The 12,468-nt window shown below is 42.9% G+C and overlaps 1 long non-coding RNA gene across 2 annotated transcripts in view; it reads right to left on the bottom strand.

Annotated features, from left to right (window-relative positions):
- Positions 1-1,301: 1,301 nt before the first annotated feature.
- Positions 1,302-12,468, bottom strand: part of LOC140481763 (uncharacterized) — a 50,690-nt gene continuing 39,523 nt past the window's right edge. For both annotated transcript variants that reach the window (XR_011961597.1, XR_011961596.1), the window contains one exon: positions 1,302-1,675. This is a non-coding gene — a long non-coding RNA (uncharacterized lncRNA). The remainder of the gene's footprint in view (positions 1,676-12,468) is intronic.

The raw sequence follows: 12,468 nt of genomic DNA on the forward strand, positions 1-12,468 counted from the left end.
CTGTCTTAGGTTCAGTCGCTCGGTTATACACAGATGAGTGCAGAGAGAGGGACCTAGCCTCGAACTGCCAGCCTGACAGCACTGACTTATCAAGCACCTGGACCACGTAAGGACCTCAATTGACAGCAGCGTCTTCCTCTTGCCTGATGAAGAGCTCATGTTTGAAGTGTCGACCCTCCTGCTCCTCGGATGCTGCCTGACCTTTTCCATCACCACACTTTTTGACTCTGATCTCCAGCATCTGCAGTCCTCACTTTCCCCTAGCAGGGACTAAAGGTCAACTTTGGCCTTCCCATTCAGGATTTAATGTGAACAGAGGTGAAAATACAATCTCCACTAATTAATTTTCTTTCTGTTCTCCAGGCCACCTCTTGGACTGGAAACTTCTGCCATTAAAACTAAAAGTGTTCAGTGAAGAATGAGATATCACCCTGGAACTTCAACGGTGTGTTACATTGATATCTTGGCTACTCATGGTTCAGCCAATGTGAACATGTCTTTGGGATAAATTCAAAGCACAGAGAAGTTAGTGGATGTCAATGTGAACGGGGTGCTTGTAGACGAAACAAGATCCACTAATGACTCTGAGGATCAAGATTGTTTCAATTCATTTAAACTAAATGGCTCTTTGCCTTTACTAAACATCTGCCACCCTCTAATTAATAAGTCATTAATACAAGTTAACACTGTACTCTTGTTGATTTTAGGGTTGGGCCATCTCTAATGGCCTGATCACCTTTCATCAGCTGATGTCCCCTTGCCATAAATTACTTTACACAAACCAATGTCTAATTACAGCAGCCTCTGCCAAGGCGTCAACTCCTTTGCCCTGAGTTCCAGAACATTGACTGCTGGGAAGTGCCAGATTGATTGTTGCTTGCAAACCAAGGGAGTTTTTAACAGCCTTGTGCCTATCTTCACCAGACATATGATGCCCACTTATTCTCCACTACAATGCAAATTCCAGAAATAGTATTATATTTTTCCAATTTCCTCCCGAGGATTTAACGTCACTGTGGCAATGATTTGATCTGCTTCTTAATTCTCCGATGTTTTCACAATGGTCCATTATTTCTCACAAAGGGAACGTGTTGTGTTTCCAGTCCCCAGTTAGCTGGCACAAAAAGATATGAAGAAATCGGAAATAGCATTTAATAAAGCCATTGATAAAGTGATGCCAAATATGAAAAAAAAATCAAGGAAACAATGACTAAATTATTTGATAGTACAGGATTGCATTGAACTGAATTGAATTGAATTTATTGTCACATGTACCGAGGCACAGTGAAAAGCTTTGTCTTGCGAGCAATACAGGCAGATCACATGATTAAGTAGCATACATAAGTAAATAATAGGTAAACAGCGGCAAAAACAAAAACATAGGATGTTAATAGTTTGTGAGTCCATTCAGTATTCTAACAACAGTAGGGTAGAAACTGTTTTGAAACTGGCTGGTGCATGTGTTCAGGCCTCTGTACCTTCTCCCCGATGATCGAGGTTGTAGAAATACGTTGCCAGGGTGGGATAGATCTTTGAGAATGCTGGCAGCCTTTCCTTGACATTGGGCCTGGTAGATGAATTCTATAGATGGGAGGTTGGCCTTTGTGATTGTCCAGGCCGAGTTCACCACTCTCTGTAACCATCTCCGATCTTGAATGGTACAGTTGCCATGTTACTGAAAAAGAACACATTTTGTTGGATCCTCGCACTGAGCACTCATTAGGTAGATTCACATGAAAGGGAAAATAATCTTTAATGGTATATGAGAGTAGACTGCTAGCTAGCTAGCAAGTGAATACTGATTACCATGGAGAATGTACCAGTTAGATGGCTATTGACAGTTAACTGCCAAGCTCTGTTTACATTTTACATTTTAGTTTAGGCAGGTTGACTCTCATTGACCAAAGCAATATCCAGAGAAATAAAGCTGAGAATGGATTGTTGACTTGAAGAAAGTGTGTACATATTCTTTGCATCTGCAAAGAACAACATAAAGATAAAGTCTTTACGCCGGTATTTTTTACAAATTGTCCTGATGAATGCAAAATGAAGAACTTTGAAAAGAGATGTAGATTTTTTCAAAATACTCAAAACAATTATTATTGATCAATGATTGTATATATTACAAGCCTGAATTGCAACAATTGCTATTCCACATTGATTAATAAGGCATTTTAATGATCCTACAACAGAGTTCAAGGGAATGGGGTTGACACTTTGTTTTGTCGTAGTCAGATAGTACAGATGATACCTCCTGAATATAGCAGCCTCAGGACTGGGCCTTTGGTAGACAAGAAATTGTTACGGTCAGCATAAGAGTCAGAGTCAGCATCAAAGATTTTAAGCTCTTACTTTCCCAACTCCTGCCCCTCTTCGACCCTCACAAAGGCACTCACTGGAAATCTGCCTTACTGCATGTAAACTCTGTCTGCTCAGGAAAACCTGAAGCATCGCAGGTTCTTTTATTAATACCGAGCTACTCCAGTTACTGGAGGTACAAACTATATTTCAATAATTGGGACCCTTCCAGGTCTCTGATGCCAAGAAGAACTAAAGTCTGGTCTGATCCTGTTTGACATAGAGAACAAAAGGTCAAGAAAGTTTTGAGAGCCAGCACTGAACAACATGAATATGGTAAGATCTAGGCAAGGAAAGCTTTATACAGTATTTTTTAGATTAGATTCTCTACAGTGCAGAAACAGGCCCTTCAGCGCACACTGACCCTCCGAAGAGTAACCCACCCAGCCCCATTTCTCTCTGACTATAAGCACCTAACACTATGGGCAATTTAGCATGGCCAATGCAAGGAAACCCACACAGCCACAGGGAGAATGTGTAAACTCCACACAGACAGTCACCCAAGGCTGGAATTGAACCTGGGACTCTGGTGCAGCAGTGCTAACCACTGAGCCACTGTGCTGCTGGGTATCTTCATTCATAGTGATTCACATGGATGTTTTCAGAGTGTAAATGGGAGACATTTCCAAAGTGGACATGGTTTAAAAACCCACTGTTCCTTGAGCCTGTTGTGCTGTTCAATAAGATTGTGGCTAGTTTGCATTCCAATGCTATCCATCTACTTTGGCTCTGTAGTCTTTCCATCTTTTGTTCAAATCATTCAGTTGAACACAGGTTTAAAATTGTAAATGGAATTGTCATCTACTGCACTTTCTTGGAGACACATCCACATTTTTAATATTGTCTTGTATGAAAAGGTCTTTCCTAACTTCAGTTCTGAATGGCCTGCCTGTGATTTTAGCTTGGTGCCTATGACCCACCAGCAGAAAGTCTTTTCTCTATCTATCCTGTCAATCCCTTTAAAATTCCTAAAGGGTTGAATCAATTAACCCCATTATTTCCTATATTCCACAGAAGACAAGTCCAGATTGTGTAATTACTCCACTTCAACCATTGACACTTTGGTAACATTCCAAAATCTACATGGACAGACGCTAGATGGGAGAAAGTTCCCTCTTAGAAACCATCTACTATTCACAGTGACAAGTTACACATATGAAAGTCACCTTGGGGTTTGTTTTAATTTGGAGATGGGAGCCCCATTGTCAGTGGCAGTGTACCTGGTGCCCTTGACCAAGAAATCTCAGATGACTATAACTCATTATTAAGATGCCCTCAATCTTCCACCCACCCAGAATAAGGACAGAGCTGATCATTTGGAGATCACAGTAATCCAGTTGTCTGGAGTCCACAGAGATGGTTCTTGTGAGGTGCTACATAAAAGCCAACATACCCTCTGGGGAAGGAGTGCCAAAACACGGATGGTATGATGGATCCAACCAGGCATTTCAGTATTTGGCATGAGCAGGATTCACCTAAATTTATTTGGATACACCCAGTTTGTTTTTGGATAGGAAACAGGCACAAGATAAATCCTGGATTCAAGGCCTAATCTATAATTGCAGCAATGGATGCTTCTTGTTGGTTTTCATTGTTATTCAGAAACTGGGCAGCTAACTGACCGATCAATGTTGGTTGGATGAATTGAAATCAACAGAATTTGATCTGCATCTGTCTTGGAAAAATGGATGACGAAACAGCATGAGCAAGTAAGTGGTTTTTCCAGTTCGACAACACCTGAAACAGCAGTTCTTAAAGGGACAACGTAACATGACAGAAAAATAATAATCACCATGTTTCTGTATCTCTTGCCTCTCCTTGAGATGTGGAAGGTCAAAGCTGAATCCCACTGGCTGATACACTCCTGAATCTAATTTCCTGAAACCTTAAAAATGTAAAATTGTGAGTCATTTTCTGACCCCCTATGTTCGTTTACTCTGGCCCCCGAGACCACATCTTGATTTTCTTGCCTTTTGCCACAACCAGCCACCTTCCAAAATACTCCTCTAGCCTAACAATCTGCAGGTGCCTGTTCCTTGGCTGTGCACTTCCAGCTTAAACCTGTAACGTCCCACTCTATCACTCTCATCTCCACCACTGGATCCAGTTTCTAAGTTGGTGCTGGTTAACATGAGAACTTAAGAACTAGGAGCAGGAGTAGGCCATCTGGCCCTTCAATAAGCTCATGGCTGATCTTTTCGTGGCCTAAGCTCCACCTACCTGCCCTCTCACCATAACCCTTAATTCCTTCATTCTTCAAAAAATATATATTTTAGCTTTAAAAACATTTACTGAAGTAGCATCAACTACTTCATTGGGCAGGGAATTCACAGATTCACAACCCTCAGGGTGAAGAAGTTCCTTCTCAATTCAGTCTTAAATCTGCTCCCCCTAATCTTGAGGCTATGCCCTCTTGTCCGAGCTTCACCTTCCTCTCTACTATTTTACATCTATTTTATCGATTCCCTTCATAATTTAATATCACCCCTCATTCTTCTAAATTCCAATGCCTATAATCCTTCTCAGCCTCACCTCATAAGCCAACCCCCTGTACTCCTCTGCACCCCCTCCAGTGCCAGTACCTCCTTTTTCAAGTAAGAAGACCAAAACTATACACAGTGTTCCACTTGTGGCCTCACCAGCACCCTATACAGCTGCAACATAACCTCCCTGCTTTTAAACTCAATCCCTTTGGTAATGAAGGACAAAATTTTATTTGCCTTCCTAATTACTTGTTGTACCTGCAGACCAACCTTCTATGTTCATGCAAAAGGACACCCAGGGCCCTCCGCATAGCAGCATGCTGCAACATTTTACCATTCAAGTAATAGTCCTTTTTACTGTTACTCCTACCAAAATGGATGATTTCACATTTATTCACATTGTATTCCATCTGCCAGATCTTTGCCTAATCACTCAATGTATCTATGATCCTCTGCAAAGTTTCACAGTCCTCTGCACACTTTGCTCTAACATTCATCTGAGTGTCGTCTGCAAACTTTGACACACTACACATGGTCCCCAACTCCAAATCATCTATATACATTGTGAATAATTGCAGTCCCAACACGGATCCCTGAGACATATAACTAGTTATTGATTGCCAGCCAGAATAGTACACATTTATCCCCACTCTTTGCTTCCTGTTAGTCAACCAATCCTTTAACCATACAAATACTTTACACGTAACACCATACATCATTATCTTATGCAGCAGCCTCTTGTGCGGCACCTTGTCGAAGGCCTTTTGGAAATCTAGGTACACCACATCCACTGGGTCCCTGTTATCCACCTTGCCATAATGTCTTCAAAGAATTCCAAAAGATTTGCTATGCATGACCTGCCTTTCATGAATCCATGCTGCATCTGCCCAACTGGACAATTTCTATCTAGATGCCTTGTTATTTCTACCTTGAAAGTAGACTCAAGCATCTTCCCCACTAGAGAGGTTAACCCAGTCTATAATTCTCCAACTTTTGTCTACCTCCCTTTTTAAACAGTGGCATCAGATTTGCTATTTTCCAAACTGCTGGAACTGCCCCAAGATTACAGCGAATTTTGGAAAATTACCACAAATGCATTTGCTATTTCTTCCACCATCTCTTTCAGTATCCTGGGTAGCATTCCATCAGGGCCAGGAGACTTGTCTATCCTTAGCTCCATTAGCTTGCCCAACACTACCTCCTCCATAATAATGATTGTTTCCAAGTCCTCACCTACCTTTATCTCTTTGACAATTATTGGCATGTTTAAGTGTCCTCCACTGTGAAGACCAACACAAAACACCTATTCAATGCCTCAACCATTTCATCATATCCCATAACTAAATGCCCCTTCTCATCCTCTAAAGGACCAACATTTACTTTAACCACTCTTTTTCGCTTTATATATTTATATAAACTTTTGCTATCTGTGTTTATATTCTTTGCTAGTTTTTTAAGGTCTAGGAGCTAACAGAGCTGGCTTGTGTGGGTGTGTGGTACAATAGGAGTCTGTGGCAAAGCTCTTGGTTGGGATGGGTGTAGGTAGAGCCATCGGGGATAGGGACTTGGGGTCAATGGAGCTGAAGGCACACATTGGGAATGTACTGATGGGGACAATGGGGTAGTATGCATTGGAGTGGGAGGTTGTAGTTGCAGTTGGGTTTGGTGGGGGAGTTCAGAATAGGGGCACAGAATTGAGGGTGGGCAGGCTTTGCTGTTGCATGAAATGTAAAAGGCACATGCTCACATATAATGGTCATTCCATGGGCGTTGCCAGAGCTGATATCCTCTTCCCCATCCTGTCCTGGTTTTACCAAGGGGGCTTAGATTGCTGAGCCACCATTGGCTGTAGCGTTCTGAAGGTAAAAGTCTAGTCTGGACAATTTTGAAAACTGGCTGCAAGAAGGATGCCCTCAGTGAATATCGCAGGGTAGCAGTCACATGACTATGGCAAGCCAGGAGGGACATTGGCACAGTATTGCATTTTATCCCAATCCTATTAAAACCCTCAAGTGACCAATCAGTAACCCCTTATCCCAAACCGCTGCTATTTTATTTACAGCAATGGAAGGCTTATGTGGGCATGCAGCCTGGAGGGACTGCATTTAGGGTAACTTAGATCCATCAGAGGCACCCTCACTGCCCACCCTTATAACATTGTACCTCCCCATCCCACCACCCCTACATTAACCCTTTAACACTGACCTCCTGGCTTCTCACAACCTGCACTCTTACAACACCCCAAACATCGCCACCATCACCAATATGATCAGCCAGGACTCAAAAATACCTTCACTTCAGCCTTTGCCACTTCCACCTTTTCAGGCACTGACAGTAATGCCAGCAGTGGGCACCACTCAAACCTAGGTGTTCCTGGTCGTCTCGACATCCAATGGATGGGTCAGTTCTCTTCAGGCAGGACTACCTCCCCATCTGGTAATGGGGATATAACTCTCGGCCAATCTCATCAGCTGAATATTAAATGGCTACTGGGTAGTCTACATCAGTCCCTGCTGACCTTTCAGGTTCTGGAGCAGGGACACCTGCACCTCCTCATCTGATAAATCCTGCACCTATTGATGGCATTATGCCAGGAAAAGATAAAACATGCCTGAGTGAGAAAGATGGTGCTTCAGAGCAGTAAAGAAACCTGAATGATTCTTTAACTCTTCCCCTCACTTTGTTCTTTTATCAGAATACCATTAAGTTTCAATTCATTTCCAAGTAGGATCTTTACAGTGATCTGACAGAAGGGCTTTGGTTGAATTTGAATGTGAGTCCTGGAGATGTAAGGTCCATGTCAGTCCCGCTGCAAGAACCAAATAAATGAGGTGAAGCAACCTCCCATTCTCTTTTCAGGGAACCTCTCTGGAATGCACACACCAAACAAACCCACCGCCCTGTGGCTGACCACTTCAACTCCTCCTCCCACTCCACCAAGGACATACAAGTCCTGGGCCTCCTCCACTACCAAATCCAAACCACCCGATGCCTGGAGAAAGAACACCTCATCTTCCTCCTTGCGACCCTCCAACCACATGGCATCAACATTAATTTCACCAGTTTCCAAATCTCTCCTCATCCCCCACCTCATCCCAGATCCAACCTTCCAACTCAGCACTGTCCTCTTGAACTGTCCTACCTGCTCATCTTCCTTCCTACCTATCTGCACCACCCTCCCCACTGACTTGTCACCATCAGCCACCACCTGCATCCACCTATTGCTTTCCCAGCAACCTTCCCCCCCAGCCCCACCCCCACCCTCTTGTTTATCTCTCAGCCCCCTTCCACCTCCACATTCCTGATGAAGGCTTATGCCCGAAACATCAACTCTCCTGCTCCTTGAATACTGCCTGACTAGCTGTGCTTTTCTAGTGCCACATTTTTCAACTCAGTCCCACCATTGTTTCTGCTTGGACATTGCCTCACCTGTAGCCTGCCAGGAACAAGCCTAAGATTGTGAAGCAATGGGTTGAATATTTATAGCTTTAGGAAGAACATCTATTTTTAAACCATAGTATTAGATTGAATCTACAGCACAGAGCAGGCCCTTTAGCCCAAATGGTTGACATTAGTGTTTCTGCTCCAGAAAGCCTCCTCCTAACCCTCTTCAACTCACCATCTTTTCTGAATCCTTCTTATGCTTTTCTAGTGTCATAGACAAAGGGTCCATAAAGTTTAGTTATGATTCCTTTTCTCCATTTGAGCCTGCTAACGATGATGCATTGTTTGATACAATGTTTTCCCTAATGGAAGGTGTTCAATGTCTACTTGGTTAACTTAATCTCAACCTTCAAAATAAAACCACTGCATAAATCCCTTCAGCTTGAAACAAGGGTAGGTTTTATTAACAAAGCCTTCAAAATGGTGGGGAGATGACTGTGTTACTTCATTCATATTCACATGCACTCAAGATAGAAGAGGAAAGGAAGGGAAGATGTTACAAATGATGAATTTCTTAAAAATCAAAGATTTTGACGTTGGTTTCTGGGACATGGAGTCCAATATGAAGTAATTGGCTGATCTTTTTGTAGAAGCTGGGATACAGACGGAATGTAGTTGAAGATGGGAGGCTATTTCCTGTACTCGGAGAATGAGCCCAGTATGAGAGGCAAAGAGAGAGAGAGAGGGATGGAAAGCAGGCCTTCTAGTTATGAAAGTCTGAATCTGCGCTGCTAGTTAAACAACCACTAAAGTCAGAAATTAAAACTACATATTTGAAGAAGATTCAAACAGCCCAGTTTCAATCATGTAACAGGGTGGTTTCTGCTAAACAGTCCAAAGAATTGAGGAACTTTTATCACCCTCATCAAAATGGCCATTATGAAGTGTAGGGATGTCAATAGTCCAAATAAGTGGTTAATTGGAAATCCACAGCCATTTTGATATTGGACAATAATAATTTACATTCCCTTTGCAGCATGATCTTAATGGGAATAGGGAAATCTCTAGGCAGCTTATAGTCACAATAAATAGCAGGCCAGGTCTCCAGGGGTGAAAGAGGTTTGGCTTGTAGAAAGTTCCAATCATGTCATTAAAGCAGCCATCTTAACAGTTCAGCAATGTTTACCTTTATATGGAGATTTAACAGAGGAAATAGAGAATATAGCCTTACAAACAAAAGTCATGATTTTTCTTCTTAAAATATCCATCCCATTTACCTCGACTGTTGAGTCACACTGTCACAGAGACATACAGCACGGAAACAGACCCTCCGGTCCAACTCGTCCATACCAACCAGATGCCCTAACCTAATCTAGTCCCATTTGCCAGCACGTGGCCCATATCTCTCTAAATCCTTCCTATTCACATATCCATCCAGATCTCTTTTAAATGCTGTAATTGTGCCAGCCTCCACCACTTCCTCTGGCAGCTCATTCCATATACGCACCACCCTCTGCATGAAAATGTTGCCCCTCAGATCCCTTTTATACCTTTCCCCTCTCACCCTAAACCTATGCTCTCTAGTTCTAGACTCCCCCACTCTAGGGAAAAGTCTTTGTGTTTTTATCATAGAGTCATAGAATCATAGAAACGTACAGCATGGAAACAGATCCTTCGGTCCAACCCGTCCATGCCAACCAGATATCCCAACCCAATCTAGTCCCACCTGCCAGTACCTGGCTCATATCCCTCCAAACCCTTCCTATTCATATACCCATCCAGATGCCTTTTAAATGTTGCAATTGTACCAGCCTCCACCACTTCCCCTGGCAGCTCATTCCATACACGTACCACCCTCTGCATGAAAAAGTTGCCCCTTATCTCTTTTATATCTTTCCTCTCTCACCCGACACCTATGCCCTCTAGTGCTGGACTCCCCAACCCCAGGGAAAAGACTTTGTCTATTTATCCTATCCATGCCCCTCATGATTTTGTAAACCTCTATAGGGTCACCCCTCAACCTCTGACGCTCCAGGGAAAACAGCCCCAGCCTGTTCAGCCTCCCCCTGTAGCTCAGATCCTCCAACCCTGGCAACATCCTTGTAAATCTTTTCTGAACTCTTTCAAGTTTCACAACATCTTTCTGATAGGAAGGAGACCAGAATTGCACACAGTATTCCAGCAGTGGCCGAACCAATGTCCTGTACAGCCGCAGCATGACCTCCCAACTCCTGTACTCAATACTCTGACCAATAAAGGAAAACATACCAAATACCTTCTTCACTATCCTATCTACCTGTGACTCCACTTTCAAGGAGCTATGAACCTGCACCCCAAGGTCTCTTTGTTCAGCAACACTCCCTAGGACCTTACCATTAAGTGTATAAGTCCTGCTAAGATTTGCTTTCCCAAAATGCATCACCTCGCATTTATCTGAATTAAACTCCATCTGCCACTTCTCAGCCCATTGGCCCATCTGGTCCAGATCCTGCCATAATCTGATGTAACCCTCTTTGCTGTCCACTACACCTCCAATTTTAGTGTCACCTACAAACTTACTAACTATACCTCTTATGCTCGCATCCAAATCATTTATATAAATGACAAAAAATAGAGGGCCCAGCATTGATCCTTGTGGCACTCCACTGGTCACAGGCCTCCAGTCTGAAAAACAACCCTCCACCACCACACTCTGTCTTCTACCTTTGAGCCAGTTCTGTATCCAAATGGCTTGTTCTCCTTGTATTCCATGAGATCTAACCTTGCTATTCAGTCTCCCATGGGGAACCTTGTCGAATGCTTTACTGAAGTCCATGTAGATCACACCTACTGCTCTACCCTAATCAATCTTCTTTGTTGCTTCTTCAAAAAAACTCAATCAAGTTTGTGAGACATGATTTCCCACGCACAAAGCCATGTTGACTATCCCTAATCAGTCCTTGTCTTTCCAAATACATGTACATCCTGTCCCTCAGGATTCCCTCCAACAACTTGCCCACCACCGACATCAGGTTCACTGGTCTATAATTCCCTGGCTTGTCTTTACTGCCCTTCTTAAACAGTGGCAACACGTTTGCCAATCTCCAGTCTTCCGGCACCTCATCTGTGACTATCGATGATACAAATATCTCAGCAAGAGGCCCAGCAACCACTCCTCTAGCTTCCCACAGTGTTCTCGGGTACACTTGATCAGGTCCTGGGGATTTATTCACCTTTAACCATTTTGAGACATCCATCACTTCCTCCTCTGTAATCTGAACATTTTGCAAGATGCCACCCTACAGTCTATATCTTCCATATCCTTTTCCACAGTAAATACTGATGCAAAATATTCATTTTGTATCTCCCCCATTTTCTGTGGTTCCACGTAAAGGCCACCTTGTTGATCTTTGAGGGGCCCTATTCTCTCCCTAGTTACCCTTTTGTCCTTAATGTATTTGTAAAAACCCTTTGGATTCTCCTTAATTCTATTTGCCAAAGCTATCTCATGTCCCCGTTTTGCCCTCCTGATTTCCCTCTTAAGTATACTCCTACTGCCTTTATACTCTTCTAAGGATTCACTCGATCTCTCCTGTCTATACCTGACATATCCTACCTTCTTTTTCTTAACCAAACCCTCAATTTCTTTAGTCATCTAGCATTCCCTATACCTACCAGTCTTCTCTTTCACCCTGACAGGAATATACTTTCTCTGGATTCTTGTTATCTCATTTCTGAAGGCTTCCCATTTTCCAACCGTCTCTTTACCTGTGAACATCTGCCTCCAATCAGCTTTTAAAAGTTCTTACCTAATACCGTCAAAATTGTCCTTTCTCCAATTTAGAACTTCAACTTTTAGATCTGGTCTATCCTTTCTATCACTCTTCCTATCCATATTGTATATGGTGCCAAATTCCTCATTCTCACCACCCCACTTCTAAAGGAGAGTCATAGAAGACTCAAAACAGTAATTCTGTCATTTCACAAATGCTGCTGGACCCGCTGAGTTTCTCTCGCATTTTCTGCTTTTATTTCTAATTTCCAGCATATGCGTGCATTCTTTTTAAATTTCGTCAGTCTCTGGTTTCTCCGGAATTCCCTATTGGAGGCATTAGTGGTAATGATGACCACCACCCCACTCCCTGTCACATCTCCACCTCCATTTTGGTTTTACCCACAGCACTGTATCAAATCCTATCAAATCCCTTCATAACACAAATGGTGCCTTTCAGGTTACCCTTCAGTCAGTGCCTTCAGTGGGAGC

This window comes from Chiloscyllium punctatum, chromosome 10 (genome assembly GCF_047496795.1).
Source record: "Chiloscyllium punctatum isolate Juve2018m chromosome 10, sChiPun1.3, whole genome shotgun sequence".
In the NCBI taxonomy this organism is placed as follows: domain Eukaryota; kingdom Metazoa; phylum Chordata; class Chondrichthyes; order Orectolobiformes; family Hemiscylliidae; genus Chiloscyllium; species Chiloscyllium punctatum.